The following is a 19,297-nucleotide window of genomic DNA, read 5'->3' as shown; positions in this document are numbered from 1 at the left end:
TTTGATCTCTGGATCGGGAGGATCCCCTGGAGGAGGGCATGGCAACCCACTCCAGTATTCTTGCTGGGAAATCCCATGGAAAGAGCAGCCTGGTGGGCTACGGTCCATGGGGCCACAAAAAGCTGGACACGACTGAGCTTCAGTGCATGGTGACAGGTGCTGTTGAGAACCATTTTTAATAGACATCATTTATCAATTAACAGAAGTAATACCGTATGCTTACGAAAGAAACCATTTGCTGACAAAACCTATATATACGTGAGACTGTATTTTTCTCTAACATTTTTCTTTTTTTAATACTTGGGCATTTGCATTTTCCCAAAAATTCCAAGACAACTTTAAAACTGCTAGTTCTGAAAAGCAGAATGAATCTTTATACCGAGTTTCTTCTTTGTGATGCTAACAGTCATTTTAGTCTGGCCCATCTATTGTGAACTGTCCCTGATAAAACACAGGTTTGGAGTTCACCACCACAGGCAGCTGGGGGCTGACGTGCAATAGGGCCCCCCGCCAGCGTCACTGGGCAAAACCTCATCTTGGGACTCACTCCTGGGTCCCCAGGCTGAAGTCTCACACGAATCGAAAGCAATTAGGCCTTATCAGTGTCACAGCTGGCTGAGTTTCCTCTCTTTCGAATAAACATCCTTCCATAAATGCCAACTCTCTAGAGCTGACTCCCAAAACGTTAAAAACCGTCAGGGGAAGAATCCTAGTGTGAAAACCAACCTGAGATTTTAAAAATACCTTTAAAACAACAGGCAAAAGGAGAGAGCCCCGCCTCTGTCTGTCCTGGCTATTTATCTGTTTTGTCGGCAATACTTTTGGTTTCTGATGACCATGTCAGTCCTCAGATGGCATGACCAAAACCGTTCTCCACCGCGGGGGCGTTGGTGCTGGCCGGGTGAGCCCTGGGGGGCCTGTGTCTTGTCCTCCTCCACCTCCCTGGGCCCAGCTACTTACCCCCACCCCTGACAGCCCTCCCTAAATAAGAGGGTCCAGAGATGAAGAGCAAGTGAAAATCCCTGAAAAACCCAAACAGCAGGCAAGTTACACCGGTGCCCACTGTCGGTCCCTGAGATGATTTAGTCCACATTGTATTTCTTGGGAGAAACCTCCATCCGTGTAGGAACTCTCTTTAATGTCCCTTTCTTCCCCCGGGATTTCTTGATCAGTATGACTTTTCCTGAAATGTCGCTGCAAGCTGCAGCTTTTAAACTGCTGGCATCTCAGCATTAGATCGGCACTTCTGTCCAGCCCAAACCCCGTTCCTCCGCCTGGCACTGGCACAGGACGTGCCGGCCCTGGACGAGCTAAGACGCTATGCAAAGGGACTCCAGGCTTTTAATAAAGCAATAGGATCATGATTGCTTACGTCTGGAAGGGGCGTTAAAACAACACACACCAGATGCTTTCAAACCCGAGAGGGGGCGGAAGAAAGCGTCCCTCGAGAGGAACTGGCGATGGAGCACCCAGATATTTTACAAAAGTCCTGATGCCACATGGCCAAGCGTCTAAAACCCAAACGCAGAGAGCTCCTCCGAGACCTGTCGCTTGGCTGCGCCAAGGACCCAGCGTGGTACCCCTGGGCCTGAACGCGACCCTCCGCAGAGGAGCCCCGGATGGACGCAGGCGGCTGGGTCATCATCAGCCCCTGGGTGTCTCCCTGGCCCCGAGCCTCTGGAGGAGCCAGACACGCCCTGGGGAAGAGCTCCCTGTGGCCGCACGGGCCTGGGGCCGACCTTCGGCCTCACCTGTTCCCGCCTCCATGCACCTGGCGCTCACCTCTCATCCCAGGCGAACGCGCGCACCCCGAGCACCCTCCGAGCCGGGCCCTGGGTGTGGCTTGCTGGACGGCCGTGGGAAAGACGTGGGAGCCGAGGGACAGGCGGGCACGGGGAGCCAAGACGGGACTCGGAGACGGGGCTCGGAGGAAGAACCCTGGGTCCACAGGCGCCACCCTGTTCAAGCCGGAGCTGCCTGCCCTTGATGAACACAAGCCCACGGGTTGGCTCAGCCAGAGAGGGAGCTTTTGGGGGAATCCCAGGAAAACCTGGGCAGGACGCCTGACCTCTTCATCTGCATGAGCGTGCGGGAGCGCGTGCACACGCGCGAGTGTGTGTGTCCGTCTTACTCTCCCGATCCACACCATCTCTGGGCTGCTTTCCCCCACTCGGTGTGTCCCACCGCCCCCTCCCGCTGCTCCCCGAGGGTCAGGGTTGCCAAGGGGTCTTTAGGACCCTGCCCGGGCCCCCCTCATCCCAGTTTCCTAGGGGACAAAACCCAATTGGCCCCGAGTCAGCCAGTCGTCTGTGGGCTGCGCGAGGCAACAGCTGTGTGTGTGTGAGGGGGGTGGGGAAGAGTGAGAACAGGGCCCCAGAAGAATCCCAGGAGACCAGCATCACAGCGGGTGATAGTCCCAGGCACGTCTGCAACCCCCGTGCCTGGAAGAGACGGTCAGACTGCGTGACACTGAGCAGGGAAGGCGGCTCAGACGGTAAAGAATCTTCCTGAAATGCAGAAGACCCGGGTTCAATTCCTGTGTCAGGAAGATCCCCTGGAGAAGGGAACAGCTATCCACTCCAGTATTCTAGCCTGGAGAATCCCATGGACAGAGGAGCCTGGTGGGCTCCAGTCCAGGGGGTTGTAAAGAGTTGGACACGACTGAGCGACTAAACCAGGAACAGGGAAGGCAGGCAGCCCTCGTGAAGGTCATCAATCGAGCTAACGCTCTGGGATCCTATTGAAACAGAGGACGTCCTCCCCCACAAGGAATGCAAGTCCCTCAAAATGGACACTCACGTTCACTCTGGGTGGGTCAGCGTATCACTCGGCTTAAAGGGCAGAGGCCACTGGAGCACCTGTGAAAGCCCAGGTTAGTCAGCAGGGTTCACTGACACTCAACCAACCAGCAGACACTTCCCGGCCACCCGGGGAGGGTCAGCCGAGGACCCACAGGGATGCGACAGGGTTCTGCCCACGGGGGAGGCAGACAGAGACCCCGGAGGCAGCGGCGATGCCGGTGAGGAGGGCCCCGGGGGCACCACACCCCGCTTCAGGGAAGGACTGGAGTCTCCCGGGGGGAAACGTGGGCACATGAACCTGGGGGGAGCAGTGGGGGACGGAGGGGAGCTCAGACAGCGGGGACAGCAGCTGCGAAGTCCCAGAGGTCAGCGTCACCAGGGAGGAAGGGGAGGCAAAGGGCCCGGTCCGCGTGCCTCCGGAGAGGCCGGGCACGGGGCGGGGAGGGGGCGCGGTGGAGGAGGCGGAGGTACAAGCAGGGCAGAGGCTGGTGGAATCCGCGCGTCACACTCAGGCTCAGGGCTGCGGGTCCAAGAGCCCGGACAGCAGGAGGGAGGCGTTAGGAGGGGACTCCAGGGGTGGCAGGCACTCTGAGGGTCCAGGGGCATTTTTCTATGTCCTAAACACGACCAAGCCCCAGGTGGCTCCTCGGCGCTTCCCATCCCTGGCTGCAGGCTTCCCCGGAAAAGCCCCAGGGGCCGCTGCGCAGCCTGCTCACCTCGGGGCCCTCCCCAGTACCTGGGACTCCATCCACGCCTCGAGGCCTCTGGATGTTGGTCACTCTGGCCTCCCTGCTGCACCTGGACCTACAGAACCTCTCGTGTCTCTGTTCCCTCCCCTCCAGGTCCGGGAAGACACTTCCAAGGCGGAGGCCCTCTGCCCTCGTCCACCCAGAAAGCCTGTACTCCACTTGGTACCCCGTCCCTCCCATGTGGACAGAATAACGTGCCCCCCAGAGATACCAGGTCAGAATTCCTGGAACCTGTGTGACCTCACACAGCAAAAAGGGGGTCTGAGGGTGCGATGAAGTTGAGGATGCGGAGATGCGGACACAGGATGACCCGAGTGGGCCCCTGAGGTCATCGTAGGTGTCATTCTAAGACAGAGGCAGAGGGGGATTTGAGTACAGATGAGGCGAAGGCAGAGGCCAGAGGGACATGGCCACAAGCCCGGGAACACCTGGAGACCTTGGGAGCTGGAAGAGGCAGGAAGGGCCCTCCCCCAGAGCTTTGGGAGGGAGTGTGGCCATGCTAACACCTTGATTTCAAAGTTCTGGCCTCCAGACTGTGAGAAGATGCCCTGTGCTGTTCCTAACTGCCCAGCGGGCGGCAATGAGAATCAGCCCAGGAGCTCCCGTGTCTCTGTCCCTCACCTGCTTTCCTCCTTCTTTGGTGACAATCCCCAAAAGAACTGACTTGGTTGAGTACAAACACTTTCTCCCCCAAACAGAAAGCTCAGATGCCCTAAGCCATTCTCAGAGGAGGTGAAGACTGGTTCTTAGGGGCGCAAAGATACCTTCCTCTTTTCACGCATGAAGTGCAGCCACAGGGACAGCACCTGAGAAAATTCACAGAACATCCACGGCGTAGACAGGTCCTGGGGAGAGGGGAGTAGCGATCGGGAAAGAAAGGGGAGAAACATCGGCTTAGACGAACAAGCGCAAGTGGGGGCCCCTCGCTCATCAGCCCGCCTGCAAGGGCACTCCTGGGAGCAATGGCCACAGTGAGGCTGCGTTCACTCTGGGGGAGGCCAAGATGCTTCTAAATTATTTATTTACTGACCGTGCCGTACAGCTTGTAAGATCTCAGTTCCCGAACAGTGGGTTGAATCTGGGTCTCTGGAAGTGAACGCACAGAACCCTAACCACTGGACTGACATGGAATTCCCATCTTTCTTGTTTTTGTTTTTCAGATTTTTATTTATTTCCTTGTCTATGCAATGATGGAGTGTGGGATCTCAGCCCCCCCACCAGGGATGGAACCCACTCCCCTGCAGAGGAAGTGCAGAGCCTTAACCACTGGACCGCCAGGGAAATTCAAGGCCAAGGTTAACAGGGAGTCATCAGGGGGTCATCAGCTTTTGAACTATGGCGCTGGAGAAGACCCTTGAGAGTCCCTTGGACTGCAAGGAGATCAAACCAGTCCATCCTGAAGGAGATCAATCCTGAATATTCATTGGAAGGACTGATGCTAAAGCTGAAACTCCAATACTTTGGCCACCTGACTCGAAGAGCTAACTCATTTGAAAAGACCCTGATATTGGGAAAGATTGAGGGTGGGAGAAGGGGCCGACAGAGGATGAGATGGTTGGATGGCATCACCGACTCAATGGACATGAATTTGGGTGGACTCCGGGAGTTGGTGACGGACAGGGTGGCCTGGCGTGCTGCAGTCCATGGGGTCTCAGAGTCGGACACAACTGAGCAACTGAACTGAACGGAACAGAACATCAGCTTGACTCCCAGTAGGCAGACGGGGTGATTGAAGTGAGATGTAAATGGGGAGACTGAGCCCAAATGTCACTTCTGGCTTTACTAGCCGATCTGGAAAAGGCGTTCACGGTATTTAAACCCGCAGGGTATCCGAGGACGACACTCCCCCACTAAGAGCTCCCACGTGGCCCGCAGAGGACGCTCGGTAAACACCAGCCTCTCCATCCTCCTCCCTCTCTCCTGAAAGCTGCTGGGCGCTTCCTGACGGGCTGGGGGTCTCCTAGCCTGACACACACGAGTGTGCACGTCTGCGCCCAGAATCATGTCTGCAGAGAGACAGCGAGGTGCTGTCCAGACACCGGGAGACAACAGGGAGCAGAAGTATCACAGCCAACTGAGAAAACGCCTTAGTACAGCCTTGGCCCAAAATATCTCCCCATCTTGCTGTTCGGGTTTAAGGACTGTGACCTCCCCACACAAATTCCTGTGCCGAGGCTCTAAGTCCCAGCAGGGCGTGCTTGGGGTGGGGCTTCGGGAGGGACCGAGGGCTGGAGGGGGCCCCTGATGGGGTCAGTGCCCCTATAAGAGGGGGCCCCAGCACCCTCTGCTGGACACAGTGAGAAGGCGGCCATCCGAAGGCCGGGAAGAGTGCCCTCAGCAGGCGCTGGGGGGGCGGGCATCTTGGTCTGGAACCTGCAGCCTCCAGAGCCAACAGAGACAAATGTTGTTCTTTAAGCCACCCCGTCTGTGATCCGCTGTTACAGCAGCTGAACTGACTGATACGGGGTCGTTCCCACCTCGAACTGATGAACAATCAGAGGACTGACTTTCAGGACAGATATTTCTTTAAGTGAAAGTCACTCAGTCATGTCCGACTCTTCGTGACCCCAGGGACTATACAGTCGTGGAATTCTCCAGGCTAGGATACTGGAGTGGGTAGCCTTTCCCTTCTCCAGGAATCGAGCCCAGGTCCCCTGCATTGCGGGCAGTATTGTTTACCAGCTGAGCCACAGGGAAGCCCGATATTTCTTTAGGACAGAAATAATACATCAATCATGAGCACCCCGGCTCCCCAACCTGCACTCCTGGACCGAGCTGTCCCAAGACAACACTGCCACTTAGTGGCCAGTGTGGGGAATTACAAGGACTACACCACAGGCGCTTCCTGATAAGGGTGAAGGGGAATGAAAAAGGTGGCTTAAAATTAAATATTAAAAAAAGTCAGATCATGGCATCTGGTCCCATCGCTTCAAGGCTACAGAAGGGGGAAAGGTGAAAGCAGGGACAGATCTCCTCTTCTTGGCTTTAAAATCACTGCAGACAGGGACTGCCGTCATGACATGAGCAGACAATTGCTTCTTGGCAGGAAAGCTGACAAACCTGCACAGCGTGTCAAAAAGCAAGGACGTCACTTTGCCAACAAAGGTTCACACAGTCGCGGCTATTTTCTTTCCAGTAGTCAGGTCTGAATGTAAGAGCTGGACCAAAAAGAAGGCTGAGTGCTGAAGAATTGATGCTTTTGAATTATGGTACCGGAGAAGACTCTTGAAAGTCCCTTGGACTGCAAGGAGATTGAACCAGTTGATCTTAAAGGAAATCAACCCTGAATATTCACTGGAAGGACTGATGCTGAGGCTGAAGCTCCGATACTTTGGCCGCCTGATGGGAAGAGCAGACTCATTGGAAAAGACCCTGATGCTGGGAAAGATTGAGGGCAGCAGAAGAGGGTGACAGAGGATGAGATGGTTGGATGACATCACGGACGCAATGGACATGAACTTGGGCAAATTCAGGAGATAGTACAGAGGAGCCTGGCGTGCTGCAGCCCATGGGGCCACGAGGAGTCTGATACGACTTGGTCATTGACTAACAAAAACAAAGACCAATCACAGCTCGTTTCTTCTCCAGCTGGGTTGTTTCTGGGGTGGTGCTGGGCACTCGGACTTGAAAGATCGAAGAGACGGACTTTACAGTGTAGCTGGGGGACTGATGCCAAAAGCATGCAGGCTGAGAATGTGTGACAGGCGTGTATCAAGTAACCAGAATCAAAAGGAAGGCACCCCTGGGGGCTGCCCAAGGCTGCAGGGAGACGGCTTGCAGATGAGGAGCTCTGGTTCTGAAGGGTGAATAGGAGTTCACCGGGCAGAGGGGAGCTCATGGGAAGGAGGAACGGGGAGGAGGAAAGACTGTCTTTAAAAAATGAAATCAACCTTTTGCTTTTATCAATGCCACACAGCTAGAAGGGTGGTCTGAAAAGTCAGACTCTTCTGCATGGTTGTCCACACCCCCACCGCCTACACTGCATCCGTACCTGCCACCTGCACACCCACGCCCCCTCCACACCCACACCTGCTTGCGTCCTCACTCCTCAGCCTCAGAGTTCTCTCTTTTTTTATTTGGCAGCACCTCATGGCATGTGGGATCTTAGTTCCTCAACTATGGATCGAACCTGTGCCCCCAGAAATGGACATTTGGAGTCTTAACCCCTGGACCCCCTGCTTCTAACCAGCACACTCCTGGTGCTCTGCCGTGATTTCTTTCCATTTAAATATTAGTTATCGATGTCCTGTCAGGAAAGATGAGGCTCAGCTCCCCTGTCACACAACCCAGCACAGGCGGATCCCAGCTTTGCCTAATCATCACCCTGTGTTTACACCAGGATGGCTAAGTCTATCTTCCCCACAGTTGGAAGCGCCAGCCAACTATGAGTCTCTCTCCCTCGAGTGAGTAAGAGCAACATTTAAAAATCTGCTTTTCTAATGACCTATAGTCAGTGGGTCACCAGGTTCTGACAACAGCCTCCTCTCCGGGTGCAAACACTTCAGCCACCTCTCTGCCGCCTTCATTTCCAGGTGACATGCACCCTGGAGAATGAAATTCACGGTACGTGAGCTTCCAAGACGTTGCGGAAATGCCTGACCCCTGGACCTCTACACAGAAATTGCTTTTTTCCTTCTTGAAACTTAAGAACCGTAGTTTTATTTTTCTTCCCAAAGTTCTGAGCTCTCCTGAGCCCTGTCCTTGCTGCTGACAACTGTCCCCATCTGACCTGCAAATGGAGGGATCCTTCCAGGGGGGATCCCGTTTCCCTGTTTGGCAGCACTGTCTTGAACACTCTTTGCTGACTTCTGCTCTCTCAGAGACTCCGTCCATCTCAGCGATTCTGGGCTCACGGCTTTCCTGCATCACGACTCTTCATGGGCCCCCCGAACCCCCACTTCACGATGCCCTAGCCTCCCATCACACTGTGGATACGGGGTACACGTTCTGAAGTCCCCTCCTGTTCTCTGAATTCCACACTTTCTATCTCGCGTCTTTACTCGTGCCTGTTTGGTGTCTGCCTTTCCCGATGGCAGTTTTCCCTTAATGGCTGGTGATGCTCAGCGATCTGTTCCCATTTTCAGTTTGAAGTGTCTGCATACAGGATGGAAACTTTGGATGTGGTGAGTTGGTCCTACGGTGGGAGGACATGCCCCGGGGGGGCCCTCATGGGGGGAATGAAACACAGGGTGCTTGGGGGAGGGGTTCTACTCACAGAGGTGACAGCAGGTGCAAAGGCCCTGGGGCAAGCGTGTGTCTGGCTGCCTGAGGAGCAGCAGGAGGCTGGGTGTCTGGGGCAGAGGGAGTGAGCTGGGAGCTGTGACAGCAGTAAGCAGTGTGCTTCCCTGGTGGCGCAAGCAGTGAAGAACCTGCCTGCCAATGTAGGTAGATGGAGGAGACGTGGGTTTGATCCCTGGGTCGAGAAGATCCCCTGGAGGAGGGCATGGCAACCCGCTCCAGTATTCTTGCCTGGAGAATTTCAGACAGAGGAGCCTGGTGGGCTACAGTCCCTAGGGTCACACAGAGTCAGACACGACTGAAGCAACTGAGCACACACCAGGTCAGCAAGGACCCCACGAGCCTGGGCCTTCAGGCATAGCAGGTTCAACCGAAACACCATTTCCAGTCTCACCTGTATCCCCACACTCGGCGTCTCCAGGGTGCTGACCTGAGGTCTGGCTGGCTCCCAGCTATGCCCGCTGGTGGCAAGCGGTGTGGCTTCCCCAACGCTCTTCACCTCTTTTCACTCCCCTTCCTGGAGCTGAGGACCGGCGACCGCCTCTCCTTTGTTCTTACATAACAGGGTCAGACGCCCACATGCATCCTGACCTTCACACGATCCCTGGCGACTGAGGGTACTTTTCTCAGCTTGTGAAGAGCAGCATCTGCAAACCGAGCCCCCGGTCCAGCCCAGCCCTGCCCAAGTGCCCGGGTTGGGGGTCTCAAGGCCGGCTGCACAGTGCTCTGTTTAGGGGGACAGCCTGTGCCGGAACTTTAAACCTGTGGACCCGGGTTCACCGCCTCAGCTGCGGTGCGAGGGTTCCAGGGAAGAGGTCCGAGGACTCGACCTCCCCTACCCAGACCAGGCGTCCACCCGGGGCTCCCTGGAGCCCTCAGTCCCCACGTTTGATGACTCTGACCTCAAGCCAGCTCCTTCCCAGCCTTGGGCTCCGCTTCATCACCCCTCCCTCACTGCTGCAAATCAATCAGTTAATTAGGAGAATCTCCCTGTCCTGACCCCAGGCTGGATCAGTTCATGAGGCGCCCCTCACTCATGCCACGAAAGGGGCAAATGTCAGCCCTGCTTTTCATGCAGGATCACGTGTGTGGTACATGGTAGCTGCTTGGCCGTTTCCAACTCTTTGCCATCCCATGGATGATAGCCCGCCAGGCTCCTCTGTCCCTGGGATTCTCCAGGCAAGAATACTGGAGCGGGTTGCCATTTCCTCCTCCAGAGGGGATCTCCCTGACCCAGGGATGGAACCTGGGTCTCCTGCACTGCAGGCAGATTCTTTACCAGCTGAGCCACTGGATGTCCGTTTCCATTTCCTTCTGTCCTGTGGGACCTGTACGTCTCGCTCAGAGTAAAGCCCAGAGTCCTCCCCCAGTCGTGGGGGCCCTCCGTGGTCTTCACTCACCCACCCGCCAGCTGGCTGATCCGCTCTGCTCCTCACACTGGCCAGGTGCGTGCTGAAGCCAGGGCCTTTGGGTGCACCAGTTCTTGCCCGCAGGCGTCTGCGTGGCCCACTGCCTCCTCCGTCCTTCGATCCTGGCCTCCGCTGAAACGTCAGAGGTCCCGCAAGGCCCCCATCACTGAAGACACTGGCTCCAGGAGCTCCAGCCCCTCCGTCCCCACTCACTCACCCTGCCTTCTCTCTCTTCAAGAAGTTTAGCAACCCTGACGCAGGACACATCTATCTGTTTGACTGTTAATCATCAGTCTGACGAATGCACACTCCATGAGAGCAGGGGCGTCCTTGCTCACTGATGCGTCTCCGGGCACCTAGATGAGAGCGTGGCTCTTCCCGGGAACTCAGCGTGTGCTCTCTGGAGCAATGAACTTGAAACCTGACCCTTTTCCATCACAGGTAAGCACAGTCCATCAGCCCCAAACTTGAATCTCCCGGGTTTCTGTGTCCTGATCCAGAAACACGACTTCCTCTTCCCTGTTTCTATGGAAACTCAAGAGTCTGAATCCCAAATAAGAACTTTTAAAAGAAACAACTTAAAAATGAATGGCTTCCCTGACCACATGCCCTAAGCGGGAGTCAGGGGAAGTGCTCAGAGGGCCAGGCAGCGAAGCGGAAGAGGCGGGCGGGGGCGGGCAGTCAGGAGCGGTGGGGGCTGGGACGGGGGGGGGGGGTGGTGGCGACTGCAGAGCTTCCCAAAGAGGCAGAGCTCCCGACACCAGCCAAACACCAATACACACGACAGCTGCCTGGCGTGCCCGCTTTTCCCAATTATTCGAGGGTAGCTGGAAATTGGAATCTTATAAGAAATTGGAGGATATTTAAATATTGGCAAAGAATCTAGCTTTTAAAAAGTCTGGGCAGGCAGTCCAGTGGTTAAGACTTTGTACTTCCAATGTAGGAGGCATGGGTTCAATCCTTGGTCAGAGAACTAAGATCCCACATGCCATGTGACCTGGCCACAGTCTAAGTCTCTGGGTTGAGGTCCACCCCCTGGGTTGCAGGCTGTGGCTTATTCCACCAAGAGCTGGGCACCCAGTCCTGTGGAAGGTCAGCATTCACGAGCCATGCGGCGGGCACCCACGATGCCGGCCCCTGCCCCACCGAGCTGCTTCCAAACACCCCAGAAACACACGCACAGCGGAAAGAAGAGAATCCAGTAGGACCGAAAAACGTAGTTTTCTGTTGTCACTCGTGGAAAGGGCTCAGATGAAGCCTGGCATTTCATCACTCATCCTGCGAGGGTTTAAATGCTGCTTCTCACAGAACCCAGGTGGAGGGGGTTTCAAAGTGGAGAGGCTGAGAAGGCGGCCATCTGCGAGCCCGGAAAAGGGGCCTTCACCAGGAACCGGAGGGTTGGCACCTTGACCTTGGCCTGCCTCTGGCACCGCAAGAAACAAACACCTGCTGTCTGAGTCGCCCAGTCTGTGGGACCTGTCCGAGCGGCCCTGCAGTCTGACACACCACGGGCAGCACAAAGGCCGTGATCATGCAGCTGTGGGGTCCAGCTCCCACACCATGGCGTCCCCAGTGGCTCTCCTTGGTGGCAAAGTGCAGAGACGCACCCGAGCTGGTGACCGTCGCCACAGAGGGCAGAGGGGACACCGTGGGAACCGAGGCGGGAGCCTGGCTCAGGGCACCGGGCTGAGCAGTTCAGGGCGTGGGCAGCGGGATCCCGTGAGCTGGCCGCTGGCCCACCACCAATGGGCTCTCGTGGCAGACCCCCGCAGCAGCTGGAGTGGAGGGCCACACACCGCGGGCTTCGAGCAGCAGAGCCTCACCCCGTTCTGGAAGCCACAATCCAAAGTTAGGCTCGCGGGGCCCGACCTGGGCTGTGGGCAGGGCTGGCTCCCTCCGAGGGTCCTCCCTGCCTCTTCCAGCCTCTGGGGGCTGCAGGAGCTCTGGGCTGGTGGCTGCATCCCCCAGTCTCTTCCTTGTCTTCACGGGGCCCCTTCCCCTGTGCTCACCCCCGTAGAAGGACCCTAGAGATGACGCTGAGCCCTCCCAGATAATCCAGACTAACTGCCACCTCGAGATCCTTAGCCGCTTGGTAAGTCCCTGCTGTATGAGGTCACAGCTGCAGGTTCCAGAGGTAAGGACCCACCTCTCCTGGGGCCCTTATTTAGCCCAGCACAGGCCCCCTGCCCTGTGGGGTGGGCCCCCTGCAGTGCCCGTCACGTGCCTCTCTCGGGGGCACCCCGTGCCCAGAATCATCAAGGTCACCTCATGCCCTGGGCCCTGGCTCCTGCCCCGTCCTCGGGAGAGCAGGGCCAGCTCCCCAGCGGCAGCCACGTCTCGGCTCGGGTCTGACGTGGGGTCCCCTCACACAGGGGTCCTCGGGCCCCACACTCGGCCCTGCTTTCCCATCTTGTCACCTGCCGTGACGTGCCCCCCTCACCCAGGGGCGGCCGTGCCCACGTGGGGCTGGTCCCTCCCCTCTCACCACACTCCCTGCCCCTCCCCTGGCCCTCTGCCCACCAGACCCAGGGCATCCCCGAGGCTCAGGGGCACCGGTCCCAGTGAGCTGAAGGTCAAGCTGGGATCGCTCTTTGGGTCGATCCTGGGTGGTGGGCAGGGGTCACGTGGGTCGTGGTCCTTCTGAGCTGGGGACGGGGAGGAGGAGGACCCGTGACCACCTCCAAGGATGAGGGAAGGAGCCACCGTGTGCCCGGGGGATAAGGCTGTACGGACGCCATCGGAGTTGAATTTACAGGCATGGCCACGGACTCTGAACCCTCAACTAGATAAGCTCCTCCAGAGGGCTTGTGTGTGTGCATGTGTGTGTCTGTGTGTTTGTATGTGTGTCTCTGTGTGTGCAGTGTGTGTCTGTATCCATGTGTACATGTCTATGAGTGTGCCCGTGTGTGTGCACGTGTCTGTGTGCACACGTGCGTCTGTGTGTGAACATGTGTTCAGTGTGTCCTTATCTATGTGTGCGTGTCTGTGTGCACACGTGTTTCTGTGTGTCTGTGTGTGTGTTTGTGTTTATATGTGTATCTATGTGTGCATGTCCGTGTGTGTGCAAGTGTGTGTCTATGTGTTGGTGTGTGTGCATGTGTGTCTGTGTGCATGCACGTGTCTCTGTGTGTCTGTGTTTGTATGTGTGTCTCTGTGTGTGCAGTGTGTGTGCATGTCCATGTCTGTGCCCATGTGTCTGTGTGCTGATGTGTGTCTGTGCGTATACACGTGTGTGTGCAGTCTCTGTATCTATGTGTGCAGTGTGTGTCTGTATCTATGTGTGCATGTCCATGTCTGTGCTCATGTGTGTCCATGTGTCTGTGTGCTGATGTGTGTCTGTGCGTATACACGTGTGTGTGTAGTCTCTGTATCTGTGTGTGCATGTCCGTGTGTGTGTGTGTGTGCATGTCCGTGTGTGTCTGCGTGTCTCTATGCCTTTGATATAGTTTTACATTAACTCTGGACTCCCCCAGGGCACCTCATTCCATTTGTGGCAGAGAAGGCAGTCCCGCAGGAAAGGGGCTGGGACCCTGCCCACGACCCGCACCAGGGAAATGCCAGGTTGTGGGGAGAACACCACCGTGACCTTGCACTCCAGTCCATGTGGATTTCTACATGACTTCACACCGCTGAACAGTCCTACTGTCAAGTCACTAACAAGGAAAGACGTCCGAACAGGCGCCCGGAGGAAACAGCACCCAAGTGCCTGCTGAGTGGATTTCATCAACTTCCCAGAAAAAATACAGCACCTGGAACCCGGATGCCACCCCCCGAACGTCAAGCTGCCTTTGGTGCTGGGCCATCCCCCAACCCAGTGGCTCAGAGCTCACGGAGAAGGACAGGAGACTCGCTCACTCGCAAGGGGTCACCACCCCGCCCAACATCGAATGTGACCTGGGAGACTGTCCGTCTTTGGCTGTGTCCCGGGATGAGCGAGCCAAGCTGGAGCTGAAGGAGATGCTCGTAAGTCTGAAGGACAAGAGCCAGGATCTGACACTTCAGGGGGGACCCAGGGTCATTCCCATGAACCACGTGTCCCCCGAGAACCCACAGTGCCACGGCCACAGCCTGGGCATCAGACAGCACGTCACAGGAGGAAGGGCTCGAGGAGATGGACTTCACGGTCCGTCTTCCAGCACCGGGCTTGACTCGGTGATTTACCGCCCGAGAACCAAGGAGGGAACCCCCTCCTTCCTGGTGCTGGCCTTTCTCATCCTGTCACATCCCGAGTGACAGTGGAGAAAAGACTCGGGGTCCGAGGCCATGAGCGACCCTCACCATCCCCTTCGAGCTGTGGACCCCGGCGTCCGCCCGCCTCTTCATCCGGAGGGGCCGATGGAGACCTGCATCACGAGTGTCGTGTGTTAAAGGCCAAGCGTCTGGTGGGGCCGAGAGCTCTGCTCCCTGCGCATGACCTTCACTGAAAAGACCCCCGCAGGGCCTTCCCTATTCCCCACCCACCCCTGCTTCTGAGCCTTTCTCACAAGTCCCTCCCTGGAGGAGAACCGGAGTCCGATGTCCGAAATGACGCTCACGGCCTGGCCTACCCTCCTGTTCCTCCTCTCTGCTTCTTGACATCGGAGAGCAGCTGCAGAGGGCAGCCTGGGGACGAACACATCAGTGACGCGTGGGTTGGGGGGACGCTGCTTCTCCAAACACACACGGGCTGGAGGCCTGCCCTCCAGAACCACGGAGCCCCTGCGGCATGGAGCCACCGGCGGGCAGGAAGGGCCCAACTCCATCCTCCTGGGCACCAGCCAGGGCTCTCCAGGGAAGGACATACAGGATGTGTAGACACACACACTGATTTATTTTGAGGAACTGGCTCGCGAGATGGTGAGGCCTGGCAAGTGTGAGGTCTGTGCGCAGGCAGTGGTGGGGACCCAGGGGGGGTCTCTGTATTACAGTCTGGAGTAGAATCCCTTCTTCTCTGGGAAACCCCAGCTTTTGTTCCCAAGGCCTCCAACTGATGGGAGAGGCCCACCCACATCATGGAGGGTTCACCTCCTCAACTGAGTCAGCCGACCTGAACCTACAGTAGCTTCACAGCACTGGAGCCTAACCCAGCGGACACCACAGCCATCCCACCAGCCAAGCCCACTCCTCTCCCCACTTCCCCAGTGGCTGCACGCTGTCTTCACTTAGACCTTCCACCTCCTTAGAATTCTTTCCATCCCATTTCCCTTTCACTTTGGAAGCAGGACATGCTTACTTCCTTGGACTGAGTGATCCAGAAAGCAAAGGATTCCCTGCTGCTGTTCACTCCATGCCAGGATGGAAGAGCAGTCACGTGCCAGAGGACGTGCCTGCCTTCTCCCCAGACAGAGCCCGGGATGGCCCTCAGATGGCCTGGAGGTCATGGACATGGTCACTTAACTGATTCAGGAAGCCTAGGCATCCATCCCTAAGTCCATGTGTCCCATAAACTGGGCATAAACATCCCACCTCGTTGGGTTGTCGAACATTAAATGAAAATGTGCAGAAGAGCATTTGTGAGCTTTGAGATTCTGTGCAATTGGGAAGAGTCATCATCACTATGATCATCAATATGCTGGAGACCGTCACCACCAGCATCTTCACCAGCATCTTCACCAGCATCCTCACCAGCATCTTCACCAGCATCAGCACCAGCATCAGCACCAGCATCTTCACCAGCATCTTCACCAGCATCTTCACCAGCATCTTCACCAGCATTAATGCTGTGACTGAACTGCAGCTCCCATTGTGATGATGTTTGTAGACAGGGCCTCCAGGGAGGTAAGGTTAAATGAGGTCTTAAGCGTGGGCAGCTAATCGGATAAGATTGCTGTTCCTAGGAGGAGAGGAAGAAACAACAGGAGCCCCCCCGCCCCATCTTCACAGTACACTGAAGAAACGCCAGGGAGGGTGCCCATCTGTAAGCCAGGAAGAGAGCCCTCCCAGAAACTGCAGCTGCCAGCACCTTGACCTTGGACTTCTAGTCTCCAGACTGAGAGGAGTAAACGTCTGCTGTTCAAGCCCCCAGTCCATGTACTTTGTTAAGGTGGCCCGGGGTGACTCAGACAATCACCACCATCACAATCACGACAGCTGCTATTTAAGAAACATCCAAGTAATGTTGTAGATGCTCCTTCTCCTGCTCTTCCTTCTCTTCCTTCAAAACATCACCTGTCTCTCGCTTCTCAAACCTGAGCAGATGCTGAGGTCTCTAGGGGACTTATGAGGACTTAGGACCCAAAGCCCTGCCCCCAAGCTTTGGATTCAGGGAAGCTGAACCGAAAGGGAAGCCTTAGAACTTGCATTTCTCTCAAGCTCCTGAGTCCTGCTGCTGTTGCTCCAGCCTTTGGATTAAATCCTCAAGCAAAGTTCAGCCAGATGAAGTCCGTCAAATATCCCACGGTTTGTTAGAAAAGCCCCTGCTCACAACAGCAGCTGAATACCATTAAGGCTTCCCAGGTGGACACACTTGAGCCCCGTTAAATGCAGTGGCAAGGTAATAGTCCCCCCGAAATCAACAGTGAGGGGTTCATTTTTCATCCCCCGGAGGGGAAGGATCATGAATGCAACATGAATGCTGGGGACGTTTTACAGGCGAGGCTCCAGAGGCTGAAGTAAGTCTTTTTGTGCCACGGAAACATGTACCATGGAGTTGGTGACACGCAAGGCAGGGAGACCAGCTCACACACGCACAGTCAGAGCCATACTGGGTGTGCAGAGTGTGCATCCCAGGCTTTGATTCTGCTCCGACCATGAACAATGTCTGCAGGGCACAAAGCCCTATTATTCAGGGGTAATTGTCTTCCCGAACCATTTGGGGCTCTTGTTTGATTATTGTTAGCAAAATCGACACAGATGGCCTCGGGTGTGAGCTGGGGTGGATCTGTTGCGGGGGAGGGGTCGGATGTACAAGGGTTCCTTCCAGGACTCCTGGAAGAAGGGGGCATTCCCGTGAGGTGGACACTGCCTGTGGGGAGAGGACAGGACAGGAGTGGGGACTCAAGGTGGGGGTTGCCAACAGTCACCTTCTGTCCTGGATGCCACGCACGACTCACTCCCCAGGGGGGTCAGGTGGTGGTTACAAACCTCTGCCCAGAAGGGTAGCAATGGCTCTGTGGTGGCGTCCATGTGCCAACCCGAAGCAAAGGGCACTGCTGTTGTTGATCTTCAGTTGCTCAGTCATGTCCCACTCTTTGTGACCCCATGCAGTGCAACACGCCAGGCCCCCCTGTCCCTCACCAGCTCCCAGAGTTTGCCCAAGCTCATGCATGTCCACTGAGTTGGTGATGCCATCCAACCATCTCATCCTCTGCTGCCCTCTTCTCCTTTTGCCTTCAATCTTTCCCAGCCAAGGGCATGAGCTGCTGTTTTCTAAGCAATTTAAGTACTGTTTGACGTCAAAAAAAAGGGCCACGGAAATATATCACTTAATAGCAACAAGATATTTAAACCAGACCACCGACCCACGGATGAGTCCCACCACGAAGTGGCGAGAGCCGACAGCTCCCTCATATCACCACTGCAAAGAGGACATGCTTTGGGGAGAATGCACAGTCTCTGTAGACCCAAGAGCACACCAGGAACTTGCCTCCACGGTCCGTTTCACATTAAATACCTTTAAGCCACAGACGCAGAGTAAAACCCAAGCCCGCCGCTGCTCATGAGCTGAGCAAACCTACTAATGACGACTGTTAAACACCCAGCTCCATTTGGGGATTGAGCTGACTCATTTTCAAGCCATCAAGGGCTTTCCCAGTGGCTCAGTGGTAAAGAATCTGCCTGCCAATGCGGGAGACACGGGTTTGATCCCTGGGCTGTGACGATCCCACACGCCTTGGAGAAACGAAGTCCGGGCACCGTGACTCCTGAGTCTGCCTGAGAGCCTGCGTGCTGTGACGACTGAAGCCCGGGCGCCTACAGCCCGCGCTCAGCGAGAGGCTGCTGCTATGAGGAGCCCACACAGCACAGTTACCAAGTGGCTGCCACAGACAAAAAACAAAAACACACAGCAATGAAGACCCAGCACAGCCAAAAATAATTTTTAAAAGGATCTCAAACCCATTTACATGACTATCTGAGTGGAGGAATCCCTGATGGCTCAGCGGGTAAAGAATCAGTCTGCAATGCAGGAGACACGGGCGATGCGGGTTCATCCCTGGGTTGGAAAGACCCCCTGGAGGAGGAAATGGTTAACCCACTCCAGTATTCTTGTCTGGAAAATCCCGCGGACAGAGAAGCCTGTTGGGCCACAGTCCACGGCATCGCAAAGAGTCGGACACGACTGAGCACTGGCCCAGTGACTGAGAGGATGAGCCAAGTCGCCCGTGGAAGCCAGGTCGAAATGGGAGACCTCTCTGCTCAGGAAGCCTAAAAACTCTTTCCAGAGAAAAGAAATCAGTCACCTCGATGTTCAGTTTGAGGAGAGAGAGCTGACTGTGTTTGGGAAGAAAAAGCATTTCTGTAACTTCAGGAGTTTAGCCAAAAAATAAAAAGTTCTTTCATCCTAAACCATCCGGTCAGCTGCAACAAAATTCGATGAGCCCCACGTTTATAAAGTGGGGTGTTACTCAGCCATAAAAAGGGATGGAGCAGCGATACGCCCGACAACACAGATGGACCTTGAAAAGGCCGTGCCGAGTGAAAGCAGCTCAGTACAAAAGACCACATATGGTGCAGGCTCCTCCGCTTCTGAAACGCCCAGAGGCAGCACATCCCCAGGGACAGAGCACAGTGAGCGGTTGTCCAGGGGCCGCGGGAGGGAGGAACAGCGAGTGACTCTCCTGGGTCCAGAGGTTTCCGTGGGCTGATGACAAACCACACAGAAGTGATGCTGCCACACCGCGCCACATGCCACGGCCACCGAACTGCACAACTACAATGGCTCATTTGCTGTAACACATATTTTAACCACAATTTAAAAATCAGGACCCGGCTTTATTCTCCACTTCGCAACCCCATGGCCACTCCAAGCTGGGTTGTTGACCCTCTACCCATGACAGCAGGCCAGGTGGGAGCACTGGACGGATGGCGAGCCACCCTCCGCCCCCAGAGACAGTCCCCATTCACACAATGGGCAGCGAAGCCAGCACTGCCCACCGCTGCAACGACAACGTCCGCCTTTCTG

General features: G+C 55.9%; 1 protein-coding gene across 8 annotated transcripts in view; it reads right to left on the bottom strand.

Annotated features, from left to right (window-relative positions):
* SHANK2 (SH3 and multiple ankyrin repeat domains 2) overlaps nucleotides 1-19,297 on the bottom strand; it is a 563,601-nt gene that overhangs the window by 391,593 nt on the left and 152,711 nt on the right. The gene's annotated exons all lie outside the window — the stretch shown is intronic.

Source organism: Moschus berezovskii, chromosome 25, assembly GCF_049115385.1.
Source record: "Moschus berezovskii isolate FMDL1 chromosome 25, NW_MosBer_1.0, whole genome shotgun sequence".
Classification (NCBI taxonomy): Eukaryota; Metazoa; Chordata; class Mammalia; order Artiodactyla; family Moschidae; genus Moschus; species Moschus berezovskii.
Note: the sequence above shows the minus strand (reverse complement) of the source record. Positions and strands in the feature narration are given on the sequence as shown.